At 36.0% G+C, this 16,644-nt stretch overlaps 1 protein-coding gene across 3 annotated transcripts in view; it reads right to left on the bottom strand.

Annotated features, from left to right (window-relative positions):
* The window catches only part of LOC138329381 (kelch-like protein 24a), a 50,079-nt gene that overhangs the window by 10,960 nt on the left and 22,475 nt on the right, over nt 1-16,644 (bottom strand). Inside the window, exons 1-2 of one of the 3 annotated variants that reach the window (XM_069276326.1) lie at nt 3,410-3,444; nt 906-1,003 (exon numbers count right to left, since the gene is read on the bottom strand). The exons of 1 other annotated variant lie outside the window; for it this stretch is intronic. The gene's annotated coding sequence lies outside the window, so the exon portion shown is untranslated. Of the gene's footprint in view, nt 1-905; nt 1,004-3,409; nt 3,502-16,644 lie in introns of those variants that run through there. One more of the 3 variants, XM_069276325.1, reaches the window with a different exon arrangement.

Raw genomic sequence — 16,644 nt, 5'->3', positions numbered from 1 at the left:
TGGTACGTTTCGATTTCCACACGCATATGACGTCACTGTATTTGCCGTTCAATCTCAAGCGGTTCATTTATCTGCTTAAGGATCTGCTCGGGTAAGGTTGCAGTCTCGTTGAAGTCTTGTTACAACATAATCAAAGAGCTTTTTTAGATTTTCAAAAACTGATTTTCTCAATTTGTAATAAATTGCCATATGGAAAATATGTCAAAAAGTAGACTTCTAATGCTTGTAGATTTTTTTATACACAAATTTAGTTTTAACAGTATTTTATTCATATAATGATATATATAATACAGTAAATAAACACATGCACAAATATACATACACCTAATATACACAAATTTCATACACCTAATATCCACAAATTTCATACACCTAATATACACAAATACACCTAATATACACAAATATACATACACCTAATATACACAAATTTCATACACCTAATATCCACAAATTTGAAGAAATGACCAATAGAGCGGACTTTTTGTAGAGAGGTAAAAATATCACATTTTTTTTAACCATAGTATCTTTTCTTAACTCGCCGGTGTGACAACATTTTTAGCTATATTAAGTCAATACTTGCTGTAATTTTATTTAGGTTCGCTGAGTTGAAAATGATGCCCAGGATGGAATCATAAACCTCTTAGTTTTAATGTTTTACATTTTATTTTTTACATTTTAATAAAGATGTTTTCAGTGATTTCAATTTTTAGCAAAATTACTGAAAAAAATAACAAATTTTGTATCAGGACAAAAAAAATCAAGCACTGACACACGATTTTTACCATTAAAAGGAACAGTAACATTTTTTTCTTATGAACTGGAAAATTTTAGAAAAAGTTAAGATATCAAAACTTTTTCTATGAAACGTTGAATCTGCTAAAAATTGTAAAAGAAAAACTTACCGTGAGGTGAGCCTCACGGCAGAAATCCCATCGTTCTCTAAGTAATGTTTGTGAGTACATTCCCTAACGTGAAGTATAAATGACATCGGGAAAAATTACTAAAATCAGAGCAACGTTATTAATTAGAGTTATGGAAATGAATTCAATAACAATGGTGCAATCAATATCTTCTTTATAATTAATCATTGCAACATATGAAGATTTATGTGATATAAAATTACAAAAAAGCTTGATTTGTGCAAATGAACATGTTTAATTATCGTATTTGCTATACGTCATCTTTTTATAATCAGAGACCTTTCAGTGAACAGTAAGGTAGCCATCATAAGTTCAAAATATCTCTAGAACATATAAAAACACCGTGTCATTTCTTTTGAGAATCATTCCATTCATACCTTGCAGTAATTAAGCTAAAAGAGAGATTGCTACAACCAAAGCATCAATATATGCGTTAAAATATACATATTGAAAGAATAAGAAAATGATATATATTCTGCAACCATCCTCGTTACTTCAGGGGTTACCATCACTGTCGTTATATCCATCCTTGGTCCCTGGACTGTCATTAGAAAACAGCGAGCTGTGTGTGCGACAACAAATGAGGCAGGTAGTTTGGTCCTTTGATGTACGTCAACATAATTGAATAGCGGTAGACTGTAGATAACTTTATGGTTTTAAGTTGGACGTCGTTCTTAAAAAAAAGCTCGAATAATGAAGAATCAGTAGACTTTAAATTGATCAGCTTTTTTCGCCTTGGCTGCAATCAGGTTTTTGTTTTTTTTTTTTTTTTTTTTTTTTTATGAAATAGTCCGTGGGTGCAATTAAGACAGTGATAGTAGCCTCTGGAATATCGAGGATATTCTACAACCAGCATTGATATTGTGCATATATTTATGAATTTTTCAAATTTCCGCACGGGCGCCGATTCGACTAACCAACTTTCGAAGCGAAAAATTAATCGAGAGACGAACATGCCTGAAATATTTTTGGCACCTTTTAACCTTAATTAAGTTAAATATGTTTTATGAGCGTTGCAGGATGAGAACTATAAACCAACTTGCTTTCGCCTGCGTGCCGAATAAGTTTCGCGAATAACTTTCGCGAATTTCGCGATCCAAGTATATGTACAATTTCAAATCTTCAAACGCTCGCGAACTTGTTTTGGAATGGAAAATGATAGCCGCGAAAGAAAGTTGGTTTTCTGTATACATGTATGAGTTGTAGTTTTGACTCGGCAGAAAACCAGAAAGCGGCTCAACGAATACTCGCCACTTTTCGTATACATTAACACAACCCTTGCCAAATATATATTATTTTTAGACACCTTTCATATATTGTCTATATTTTTTTCTATTGACGACTGGTTTTTTTTTAATTCTACAGAACGAAATTATAAAATTAAGATATTACGTTACATAGACTTCCAGGAAAGCATCAACGATACTGAAAGCGAAATTGAGAGAAAAGAAATGTCAGTACGAATATAAGAACTCACTGTTATATTTCAAAAAGAGTGCTGACAATGTTTTAATATATTACATAATTTGTTTACACCAATCTATATATGAAGAAATATAATATTTTCAACTATTACGCCGACCGTTCAATAAAACCTTGTTATATTGCACGGTTCGAAGTTATATTGCACGCTTCCATGGAAACGTTATATTGCACGGTTCGAGATGTTATATCGCACGGCTTTAGGAACACCTCGCTGTTGTTGTCTAGTTTTGTGGAAAACTTCCGAGGAATTGCGAGTAACAGTGAGTTACGTTATTATGACGTCACAAAGGTTCACGCTAAATTTCGCACTGGATTTACATATCTCGAATCAAGCACGTCATGTAGACGTTTACTGTATCGAGTAAAGGACGGACACGATGAATGTATAAGATCAAAAGGCTGCAAGCAGGTCTAATAATGTGAAAACAGACAATAAGACATCCAAACCGGAGTTACAACGTGACGTACGTGGGCTATACGTCAATCTTCAATAGGATATTAAGGTTGTTTTTTTCCGTACGGTACGGTGTTGGTGATTTTGTTAAGTGATTGTCGTATTCGTTTTATAAAAAAATATTCAACTGAAAAACTGGTGATTATGTAATAAAACAAATATTCCATGGTTACTGTGCTCTAGTTCATAATATTTACCCCTCGGTGATGGTAATCAACAAATGTTATATTGCACTCGGCCTTTGGCCTCGTGCAATATAACATTTGTTGATTACCATCACCTCGGGTTAAATATTATGAACTAGAGCACAGTAACCCATGAATTATTTGTATAATATTGCATCACTCTTTACACTATATTTTTTTATTTCTACTTTCGTTTTAAGTTTCCTGCGAATCGCCTATTGAGGTATACACAATGTACCCTTGCTGTTTTCAATAGGCCTACACTTCAGTTTCTACACCGAAAAGATATCTCTAATGTTTAACTGAAAATTCATACCATGTCCTATCATGATTAACCCTGTTATATGATCATTTCAACTCACCGTTTTCTCTCTGTCACCAAATATGTAGGTCACGCCCACTAGCCGTGCAAACCGCTTTGCATCGAGTTATCTCCTTTAACTTCCTGTTTTCAGTGAGGTACATCGACGGGGTAACCTGTCGCTAGCTACTCTATAATCATTTATCGTTGTGTGGTTTATTTATTTGTTCATAGAACAGACTAGTTATAGCATAATGTTCAAATAAACATGAAACGATTTTAGTTGCAACCTATTGAAATTACAAAAGACGAATTTTCTTTTTGAGGAATAATTTCTATTCTTGATGTTTTCATATTGGTTGTATTTTCGTTGTCATATTTAATGTGCGATTAATCTAATATGCTTTGCCTTATATCGATCATACATAACACTGTTTATTTAACCTGTACTTGAACCAAAGTCTAACAAAATTACATGTAATGAATTGAAAAACAAATCGATTTATACCGTGCTTTTCGTTATACTAGCCATTCATTTGTTAATCGATCCAAAAATTTTATAATATGGAGAGATAGTCGACCTTGTAAATAACAACTCAACTAATGGCGTATTAAATTTATCGTATTATTATTATTTTATTCTTATTTATCTATTTATCAAGTTTTGTAAATATCAGCAAACTGTTGATTCAATCTTTGTATAACGGTGTTAACAGTTGAGTTCAACGTTATTCGTTTACTAAGTGAAGGGAGTATATGATATCATTTGTGAAGCAGACCAATGCTTCAGTGCACAACTTTTGGCTTGCTAACAAACGCCATCACTGCCCTAAGTTTGATTTGATCGAAGATTACCATCCCTTGTTATACCGATAGACAAAACGTACTTAATTCTCAAAATCTCTATCACTGTCTCTCACATGTTTCTCTATACATTAAATTCAATGTGAAATTTCAAATTTCTTCATATCAAAAAACCCACAAAACAAGACAAGACAAGCCACATATCCTTTGTCTATGAAATCATTGAACCATGGTTTCAGTCAATCAGAGAAAGCATTATAAAATGCGCAGTTAATCAGAGAAAGCATTATAAAATGCGCAGTCCATCAGAGAAAGCATTATAAAATGCGCAGTCAAACAGAGAAAGCATTATAAAATGCGCAGTCAATCAGAGAAAGCATTATAAAATGCGCAGTTAATCAGAGAAAGCATTATAAAATGCGCAGTCCATCAGAGAAAGCGTTATAAATGGCGCAGTCAATCAGAGAAAGCTTTATAAAATGCGCAGTTAATCAGAGAAAGCTTTATAAAATGCGCAGTTAATCAGAGAAAGCATTATAAAATGCGCAGTCCATCAGATAAAGCATTATAAAATGCGCAGTCAATCAGAGAAAGCGTTATAAATGGCGCAGTTAATCAGAGAAAGCATTATAAAATGCGCAGTCAATCAGAGAAAGCATTATAACATGCGCAGTCCATCAGATAAAGCATTATAAAATGCGCAGTCAATCAGAGAAAGCATTATAAAATGCGCAGTCAATCAGAGAACGCGGTATAAAATGCGCAGTCAATCAGAGAAAGCATTATAAAAGGCGCAGTCAATCAGAGAAAGCATTATAAAATGCGCAGTCAATCAGAGAAAGCGTTATAAAAGGCGCAGTTAATCAGAGAAAGCATTATAAAAAGCGCAGTAAATCAAAGAAAGCGGTATAAAAGGCGCAGTCAATCAGAGAAAGCGGTATAAAAGGGGACATCATTTTTTATGTTATGAGACGATAACTCTGTTAAATGGAAATGGTCATTACAAAGAAGATAAAATTATAAAGGAGCATACGAAAAGGCCAATCAGAAGAAGTACATATCGCTTGATTAAAACCATTTGACATCGATATGGAATCTCTGATAACCAAGTAATTTCCATCTTCACAAGCCAAGGATTACGGTACTCTCCACGAGTAATTTCTGATGTAACAAAAATAGCATACTTTATAATTCATTTTTACAGTCTTATCCTCGTTTTGAATTGGTATTCAATGTCGAATACATGATCTCAAAATATGTTTTTATATCGCCTCGCATTTGCATTAGAAATGAAGGCTACTAAAAGAAGAGGAAGGCATTGTTCATGATCTAAATACATATTATATAATAAAGGGAAGAGGCTTTGATGACACAATTCTTAATAATTATTCGCGGAAATTTTTTTTTAAAAAAATTAAACGAAATCTATTGCTAGTAACTGCGACTTGACTGAACTGGGCGAACGTTAACAAATAGAGACACACGATGATAGAAGAAACCGCACCGCCACCAGCAGACAAGATCAGATATTGTTTAATACAATTCTACATATAAAGAAGCAATTTTGATTATAATGTTTTCTGAGTGACTGGTGTACATAAGGCGTTTTATATGGAACGCCAGGGCCTGGCACCATAAAACTATTCTCAGACAGATTTTTAACTCAAGGATATGATTTTACATAGACTTGAGTAAAAAATCTGCCTGAGAAAGTTTTATGGTGCCGGGCCCAGAACTGGGGATCACTAACTATTATATTCGGTGGGTTTGCCTTGGTATTCGGTGCATGTTTCTCTGTATGTGGAACTTTTATATGCGGTATGAGACTACATGGTTAGATAACAAAAAATTACCAAAAAAAGTCACAAGTTTCTTTTCGATGTTAAAATGAAAATGAGAAAATATTACAGTGGATAATCTACAATTCGTTATATAATTTTAAGAACGAACAATAATTTACAGTTATTAGCACAAATGTAATACATAGTACTAGCATGCTGACATGTCTGGGAGGGCCCTGATAAGTACTGACCCACAAGTTTATCAGACTCTAAAATAAGCAAGTCCCCACTGATATGCCATAAGTATGCGTTAGGTTAAAATAAAATATTGTTTGTTTACCTATACCTCAATGACCCACCTGAAAACCCTGATTCAAAATATGTTATTAAAGTTTCAATTCCATATTATTGAAATATATGTAACCTTTTTTCTCGGATGTCAAGAGTCATGTCTTCCTTTTTATTTTATAAGTATACTCGCCTTATTGATAATCTATAAAAGTGGTAGTTTCTGCTGCTGCTTAGCGCTCAATATTCAGAAAGTGGCATGGCTGGTTCTCCTTTTGTCAGTATAATGTGACCGGTGGGGCGTGTTGCTTGGTGTCTTCAGTGGCATGCTTTAGTGATTTAACACTATAAAAACGCAACAATTCCATTATACAAGAAAACACAACACGAATATACCGCAGTCTCCCAAAACACACACCTCGCACTATATACACACTACACACCGCATAGGATGCCATCCTTACATAACCCTGGCTGTTGATATGACGCTTATTAATCAAACAAACAAGCAAAATAACCCTCGTAAAAGTGTAGCAGGTAAAAGATACTAGCTCTATACAGTACTATTACAAAATCTTTGGTCTGCGCTTGAATGTTCCTCTTTTGAATAATTTATCATATAATATTTAACTTGAATGGAAATTGGTAGTTGCAATGCAGCATCCCCGAGGGGCTGGAGATCACATGGTGGTATCAACCTAAAATAAACAACCAAATTTATCTTTTTTCGGAAAAAATCCAAGGATAACATTTTATATAAAAACTGACTTAAAGTGAGTTCTTGTAAGCATGAAGGGCTATCGGCAATTTGAAATATATGTATTATTTTAAAACATCATATAAAATGTCATATCATATAACTTCGACTAAAAACCTGCTACAAGCAAATAACATTAAGATATACATTTTAGATGCAAACACAAAACACGTTTTTAATAATAGATTACAAGTTATTTTAATATAACAGTATGGAAACGACTACCAAAAGGAGCCAACCGCAAGTACCGACAAGACGCCCCTAAGGACCGAAACGACTTGGTAACGAAATTACTCAGTACGAAAACTACTTTATTAATTCATCACAATAAACACCTGTATTTTTTTTTGTATTATTTCTTCCATAACATTTGACCATAAAAATTGAATTTTGTTGACCTATATTTAGTTTGTTTTAATTTAATTTCACATGTTACACTCATTTCTATTGGTTAGATCATTGAGGTTATTTTTTCCATAGACCGAAAGAATTGTACGTCAAGTATTATGACGTCATATATACAAAACAGTTTCGCGGGGAATTTTAAAAGCGGTCCTATCATTGTCCGAACTGAAATATTGGATGGGATATCACTGCGCCACAACTCAATTTGTTTTATTGCCAAGTTAAATAAAAAAATTCACGTCTAATTAGTACATGAGTGAGTTATCTGAATTAAATTACATGCATAATTCTCAATATCTTTTGGGGTTATGAAGTCATAGACAAAAAAAGGACGGACATTCTTTTTCATAGACGCTTGGCGTTTTTTGTCTATGACTTCATAACCCTAAAAGATATTGAGAATAATGCTTAAATGCTGCAACGGAACACTTTATTTCACCGTAAATTTTTATCCGAGGTTAATTTTATTGCCATATTAGCAACAGGATTTGGAAAAATTAAATTCTAGCTTACAAATGCCCTTTCCATTACAATTTATAACACATATGACATATACATCACAAGATGCCTTTATATAATTCATATAATATCATGATTTTTTTCACGAAGGAGAAGAGATAAGAGAGAAGAGAGAGATAGATAGATAAAGACAGAGGAAGAAGAGTGGATAAAGTTTCAAGGTGAGGTGGTATAAATTTGACTGACAATGATCAATTGTACATACTGTCCATGAAAAACAGTCTTTAACATTTAATCCAAGTTAATCATATGAGAAAACAGATTCAATGAAATAAACACAAGAATGACGTTAAATATTGAAAAAGTAATATTTTACTCTTTTCAATATTTTACGTCATTCTTGTGTTTCAAAATTAAGGAAAAACTGAAAAAATTGAAACTGAAACATGATTCTGATATGTAAAATATTTCATGTGATATTCATGCGTATCTCATCCATATCAAAAATTTCAAATATTTCAGTTTTTCCAATGGCTTGCAAAACATGAAAAATTCTAAACTAGTATCATAAATCTAATATCAACGGAACCTCATGACAAATTCTCAATGTCTACTGTATGTAACGTTAAAGCCGCTGCAAGAATGTAAAGAAATCCCTTCTAGTTCTATTCTAGTTCATGATCCGCCATTGACATAGTATGATAGTGAGTCATTAACAGTGTGCTTACATACACCACAAGGGAAACTCATATTTTTTATCAATACGCTTTAATCTGAAGTACAACAGTAAAACAGCAAGTCATATAGAGAAAAGAGGAAGTTATCGTTTTCCGATTGAAGAGGAGACAAAACTAGGTCATACACAGTAGCTACAGTATACTTTCAATTACAAAAGTGAAAAAAATGTTTTTGAATGAAATAAATTTCCAAGCGGGTACGTCAGTCCAAATAAATAAAAGAAACATTTGATGAATAAAGTCTTTAAGAAGACCTTTAAATTCTTTGTAATCAGTAAACTGCGTAATATATTTTGCTTTTATATATACCATCACCTTGATGTAATGTACATTGAAAAACAGATATTGACCGCTAGAAACATCGTACAAAAATGCGTAAAAGGGGTGGATGTCATCCTTTCTTTGGGTGGAAATAAAAAAGAATTGTGAAAAAAGCCTTCAACTCTAAAACTAATTTATTTGTCATGACAAGGTTCTTGGTATGCTTGGATCGCCTTAATAGCTATTGATATGTGTATTTATTAGATCAAAACACCTCAGCATATACTATGTTTGTATGCAGATATAATCTACTATTCAATGTTGAATGAGTCAATGTTTATACTTTGATAAAATTAAAATCTGGCCAATTATATAATGGCACAAAAAGACCAGTTATACTGATGTCATGAGTGGGCATAATGAATGTATTTAAGACGATACACTTTTGCATTCATTGTATGATAAGAAGCAGCTAAGTACCAAACGTAAAAGTTAACCATGTACGCGTATAGGGACTGAAGAACCAAACTAAACAAAATTTCTTGAATTACCCTTTTGGGCAGAAGATAGAAAGTGAATGTTTCGGAGCCTGCTGGTTGAGTATTAAGGGTGTATCACTTTCAAACGTTATACATATTGGTTGTGCAATAACTGTAGAGGTAAAGTATGTAAAGAAATTTCGAAAATCTTTTCTGACCAGGGGAGATAATTAAAAGTGCATTTTCTGTATAGTAGAGCTGTACTCACGAGGATTTTCATTGCACTGGCGGTGTGTGTACCTAATTCCAGGGCTTTTAACGTTTTAAGTGTATCAGCTGCTATGGAAGTCAATTGTAATTTCAGCGGTACGTACAGGATGGCATTACATCCTCACACACACATGTCAGTAGGATAGGACAAAGAAGTAATATCAGCGGTACGTACAGGATGACATTACATCCTCACACACACATGTCTGTAGGATAGGACAAAGAAGCAATATCAGCGGTACGTACAGGATGACATTACATCCTCACATACATGTGTCTGTAGGATAGGACAAATAAGTAATATCAGCGGTACGTACAGGATGACATTACATCCTCACACACACATGTCTGTAGGATAGGACAAAGAAGTAATATCAGCGGTACGTACAGGATGTCATTACATCCTCACAAACATGTGTCTGTAGGATAGGACAAAGAAGTAATATCAGCGGTACGTACAGGATGACATTACATCCTCACACACACATGTCTGTAGGATAGGACAAAGAAGTAATATCAGCGGTACGTACAGGATGACATTACATCCTCACACACACATGTCTGTAGGATAGGACAAAGAAGCAATATCAGCGGTACGTACAGGATGACATTACATCCTCACAAACATATGTCTGTAGGATAGGACAAATAAGTAATATCAGCGGTACGTACAGGATGACATTACATCCTCACAACACATGTCTGTAGGATAGGACAAATAAGTAATATCAGCGGTACGTACAGGATGACATTACATCCTCACATACATACATATGTCTGTAGGATAGGACAAAGAAGTAATATCAGCGGTACGTACAGGATGACATTACATCCTCACATACACATGTCTGTAGGATAGGACAAAGAAGTAATATCAGCGGTACGTACAGGATGACATTACATCCTCACACACATGTCTGTATGATAGGACAAAGAAGTAATATCAGCGGTACGTACAGGATGACATTACATCCTCACACACACATGTCTGTAGGATAGGACAAAGAAGTAATATCAGCGGTACGTACAGGATGACATTACATCCTCACATACACATGTCTGTAGGATAGGACAAAGAAGTAATATCAGCGGTACGTACATGATGACATTACATCCTCACACACACATGTCTGTATGATAGGACAAAGAAGTAATATCAGCGGTTTGTACAGGATGACATTACATCCTCACATACACATGTCTGTAGGATAGGACAAAGAAGTAATATCAGCGGTACGTACAGGATGACATTACATCCTCACACACACATGTCTGTAGGATAGGACAAAGAAGTAATATCAGCGGTACGTACAGGATGACATTACATCCTCACATACACATGTCTGTAGGATAGGACAAAGAAGTAATATCAGCGGTACGTACAGGATGACATTACATCCTCACATACACATGTCTGTAGGATAGGACAAAGAAGTAATATCAGCGGTTCGTACAGGATGACATTACATCCTCACATACATGTGTCTGTAGGATAGGACAAAGAAGTAATATCAGAGGTACGTACAGGATGACATTACATCCTCACATACACATGTCTGTAGGAAAGGACAAAGAAGTAATATCAGCGGTACGTACAGGATGACATTACATCCTCACACACATGTGTCTGTAGGATAGGACAAAGAAGTAATATCAGCGGTGCGTACAGGATGACATTACATCCTCACATACACATGTCTGTAGGAAAGGACAAAGAAGTAATATCAGCGGTATGTACAGGATGACATTACATCCTCACACACACATGTCTGTAGGAAAGGACAAAGAAGTAATATCAGCGGTACGTACAGGATGACATTACATCCTCACACACATGTCTGTAGGATAGGACAAAGAAGTAATATCAGCGGTGCGTACCGGGTGACATTACATCCTCACACACATGTCTGTAGGAAGGACAAAGAAGTAATATCAGCGGTACGTACAGGATGACATTACATCCTCACAACAAATGTCTGTAGGATAGGACAAAGAAGTAATATCAGCAGTGCGTACCGGGTGATATTACATCCTCACACACATGTCTGTAGGAAAGGACAAAGAAGTAATATCAGCGGTACGTACAGGATGACATTACATCCTCACACACATGTCTGTAGGATAGGACAAAGAAGTAATATCAGCGGTACGTACAGGATGACATTACATCCTCACAACACATGTCTGTAGGAAAGGACAAAGAAGTAATATCAGCGGTACGTACAGGATGACATTACATCCTCACACACATGTCTGTAGGAAAGGACAAATAAGTAATATCAGCGGTACGTACAGGATGACATTACATCCTCACACACACATGTCTGTAGGAAAGGACAAAGAAGTAATATCAGCGGTACGTACAGGATGACATTACATCCTCACACACACATGTCTGTATGATAGGACAAAGAAGTAATATCAGCGGTACGTACAGGATGACATTACATCCTCACACACACATGTCTGTAGGATAGGACAAAGAAGTAATATCAGCGGTACGTACAGGATGACATTACATCCTCACACACACATGTCTGTAGGATAGGACAAAGAAGTAATATCAGCGGTACGTACAGGATGACATTACATCCTCACACACACATGTCTGTAGGATAGGACAAAGAAGTAATATCAGCGGTACGTACAGGATGACATTACATCCTCACACACACATGTCTGTAGGATAGGACAAAGAAGTAATATCAGCGGTACGTACAGGATGACATTATATCCTCACACACATATGTCTGTAGGAAAGGACAAAGAAGTAATATCAGCGGTACGTACAGGATGACATTACATCCTCACACACACATGTCTGTAGGATAGGACAAAGAAGTAATATCAGCGGTACGTACAGGATGACATTACATCCTCACACACATGTGTCTGTAGGATAGGACAAAGAAGTAATATCAGCGGTACGTACAGGATGACATTACATCCTCACACACACATGTCTGTAGGATAGGACAAAGAAGTAATATCAGCGGTGTGTACCGGGTGACATTACATCCTCACACACATGTCTGTATTATAGGACAAAGAAGTAATATCAGCGGTACGTACAGGATGACATTATATCCTCACACACATATGTCTGTAGGAAAGGACAAAGAAGTAATATCAGAGATACGTACAGGATGACATTACATCCTCACACACACATGTCTGTAGGATAGGACAAAGAAGTAATATCAGCGGTACGTACAGGATGACATTATATCCTCACACACATATGTCTGTAGGAAAGGACAAAGAAGTAATATCAGCGGTACGTACAGGATGACATTACATCCTCACACACATGTCTGTAGGATAGGACAAAGAAGTAATATCAGCGGTACGTACAGGATGACATTACATCCTCACACACACATGTCTGTAGGAAAGGACAAAGAAGTAATATCAGCGGTACGTACAGGATGACATTACATCCTCACACACACATGTCTGTAGGATAGGACAAAGAAGTAATATCAGCGGTACGTACAGGATGACATTACATCCTCACACACATGTCTGTAGGATAGGACAAAGAAGTAATATCAGCGGTACGTACAGGATGACATTACATCCTCACACACATGTCTGTAGGAAAGGACAAAGAAGTAATATCAGCGGTACGTACAGGATGACATTACATCCTCACACACACATGTCTGTAGGATAGGACAAAGAAGTAATATCAGCGGTACGTACAGGATGACATTACATCCTCACACACACAGTCTGTAGGAAGGACAAAGAAGTAATATCAGCGGTACGTACAGGATGACATTACATCCTCACACACATATGTCTGTAGGAAGGACAAAGAAGTAATATCAGCGGTACGTACAGGATGACATTACATCCTCACACACATATGTCTGTAGGAAAGGACAAAGAAGTAATATCAGCGGTACGTACAGGATGACATTACATCCTCACACACACATGTCTGTAGGATAGGACAAAGAAGTAATATCAGCGGTACGTACAGGATGACATTACATCCTCACATACATGTGTCTGTAGGATAGGACAAATAAGTAATATCAGCGGTACGTACAGGATGACATTACATCCTCACACACACATGTCTGTAGGATAGGACAAAGAAGTAATATCAGCGGTACGTACAGGATGACATTACATCCTCACACACACATGTCTGTAGGATAGGACAAAGAAGTAATATCAGCGGTACGTACAGGATGACATTACATCCTCACACACACATGTCTGTAGGATAGGACAAAGAAGTAATATCAGCGGTACGTACAGGATGACATTACATCCTCACACACATGTCTGTATTATAGGACAAAGAAGTAATATCAGCGGTACGTACAGGATGACATTATATCCTCACACACATATGTCTGTAGGAAAGGACAAAGAAGTAATATCAGCGGTACGTACAGGATGACATTACATCCTCACACACACATGTCTGTAGGATAGGACAAAGAAGTAATATCAGCGGTACGTACAGGATGACATTATATCCTCACACACATATGTCTGTAGGAAAGGACAAAGAAGTAATATCAGAGATACGTACAGGATGACATTACATCCTCACACACACATGTCTGTAGGATAGGACAAAGAAGTAATATCAGCGGTACGTACAGGATGACATTACATCCTCACACACATGTCTGTATTATAGGACAAAGAAGTAATATCAGCGGTACGTACAGGATGACATTACATCCTCACACACATATGTCTGTAGGATAGGACAAAGAAGTAATATCAGCGGTACGTACAGGATGACATTACATCCTCACACACATATGTCTGTAGGATAGGACAAAGAAGTAATATCAGCGGTACGTACAGGATGACATTACATCCTCACACACATATGTCTGTAGGAAGGACAAAGAAGTAATATCAGCGGTACGTACAGGATGACATTACATCCTCACACACATGTCTGTAGGAAAGGACAAAGAAGTAATATCAGCGGTACGTACAGGATGACATTACATCCTCACACACACATGTCTGTAGGATAGGACAAAGAAGTAATATCAGCGGTACGTACAGGATGACATTACATCCTCACACACACATGTCTGTAGGATAGGACAAAGAAGTAATATCAGCGGTACGTACAGGATGACATTACATCCTCACACACATGTCTGTAGGAAAGGACAAAGAAGTAATATCAGAGTACGTACAGGATGACATTACATCCTCACACACAATGTCTGTAGGAAAGGACAAAGAAGTAATATCAGCGGTACGTACAGGATGACATTACATCCTCACACACATATGTCTGTAGGATAGGACAAAGAAGTAATATCAGCGGTACGTACAGGATGACATTATATCCTCACACACATATGTCTGTAGGAAAGGACAAAGAAGTAATATCAGCGGTACGTACAGGATGACATTACATCCTCACACACACATGTCTGTAGGATAGGACAAAGAAGTAATATCAGGTTAAAGGCTACATCCATGTCTTATGTATTCCTTCCCTTTAATCATCAGAGTTAAAACATTTATTTCAAAAATTTGTATAATTAAAGTTTTATTTACACATTGAAATACTCTTCGCAATTTAGAACCCATTAGATGGTTCCGATTTTTCGCTATGAATATAACACTCATATTGAATATATCCGCACTTTCATCTGTTTGATAACACAGCCCATGAAACATATATGCACACATCAATACAAAAACACTGAACCCCATTCAAATACAATAAACGATATATACCATACAAAAAGTCATTAAAGCTGTCAATATTGATACAAATTATCGACATGACTTTTCAATCAATAAGGGGGGTCATATATATAACAGAATATAATGCATACTAAACCACATGCACAATGTCCTTTATCTTGATGAATATAAATATTAGAACATTACGGGGATGCTTAACCCAGTTTGGTATTTTTCAAATACCATAAGCTAAGCAGTCAATACTGTTACGTGTCTTAAGGTGTGGCATGTATCGTATTCACACCGACTAAGCTACCTGACGACGCACTATTAGATTTATTGATTTTCTGAATGTTAGCATTTACCTTGGATTCAAATAAAGACCTGTGACTTCTGCCTATAGTTGTTGCAGCTTTCTAACGTCTTTTGTTTGGTTAAATGTTTGTTTTTTGTGCTTTTGTTTTTTGTTTTTTGTTGTTTTTTTTGTTTTTGTTTTTTTTGTTTTGGGTTTTTTTGTGTCTTTTTTTCAAGCATTCCACGCTAATGTATAATGTATTTTGAATCGTTGAATCAAATGAAGTCCTATTTAAATATTTTACATGAAGTATTCTCTAGATGTGAACCGGTCGTATTTAAAATGTTAATGATAAGAAGATATTACAGTGATTCATTTACCGCAACATACATAAAATGCCCATTGGCCTTATGTAGTACACTGCAGCAAGACAAACCATCGTCTATGATAAACTGTGACAGTTTCTATTTCCACGCATTGTATTCATCTATCAAAATCGCATGAGACCTTATCTAGATATGGCGTATATGTCGACAGACAACGGGGGAATTGGATGAAACCTAATCTAGATATGGCGTATATGTCGTTAGACAACGGGGGAATTGGATGAGACCTAATCTAGATATGGCGTATATGTCGTTAGACAACGGGGGAATTGGATGAGACCTTATCTAGGTATGGCGTATATGTCGTTAGACAACGGGGGAATTGGATGAGACCTAATCTAGATATGGCGTATATGTCGTTAGACAACGGGGGAATTGGATGAGACCTTATCTAGATATGGCGTATATGTCGTTAGATAACGGGGGAATTGGATGAGACCTTATCTAGATATGGCGTATATGTCGTTAGATAACGGGGGAATTGGATGAGACCTTATCTAGATATGGCGTATATGTCGACAGCCACCGGTGGAATTGGATGAGACCTTATCTAGATATGGCGTATATGTCGTTAGACAACGGGGGAATTGGATGAGACCTTATCTAGATATGGCGTATATGTCGTTAGACAACGGGGGAATTGGATGAGACCTTGTCTAGGTATGGCGTATATGTCGTTAGACAACGGG

This window comes from Argopecten irradians, chromosome 8 (assembly GCF_041381155.1).
Source record: "Argopecten irradians isolate NY chromosome 8, Ai_NY, whole genome shotgun sequence".
NCBI lineage: Eukaryota > Metazoa > Mollusca > Bivalvia > Pectinida > Pectinidae > Argopecten > Argopecten irradians.
This window is presented reverse-complemented; position numbering and strand designations above follow the sequence as displayed.